Here is a 218-nt window from a genome sequence, read left to right on the forward strand (position 1 = left end):
TTTCCAAGTGCCTATTTTTTTAAATAAGGCTGTTTAAACAAAAAAAATTCAAACGACAAAATCAAAAACAGTTTTAATGCACAAAACAAGCCAAACGGCAAATTATGCAACAAAAAAATTTAACTAGCTCATCTTAGAACGGCAAAAAACGGCAAATTTCGACATGAAGCCTAGTCGTTTGTCTTTGAGTTTGGAGGGGTGCTTCGCTAACTTTATAT

The sequence above is a fragment of the Rhagoletis pomonella genome, unplaced genomic scaffold, assembly GCF_013731165.1.
Source record: "Rhagoletis pomonella isolate Grant_MI unplaced genomic scaffold, Rhpom_1.0 Rhpom_scaffold_00004, whole genome shotgun sequence".
Classification (NCBI taxonomy): Eukaryota; Metazoa; Arthropoda; class Insecta; order Diptera; family Tephritidae; genus Rhagoletis; species Rhagoletis pomonella.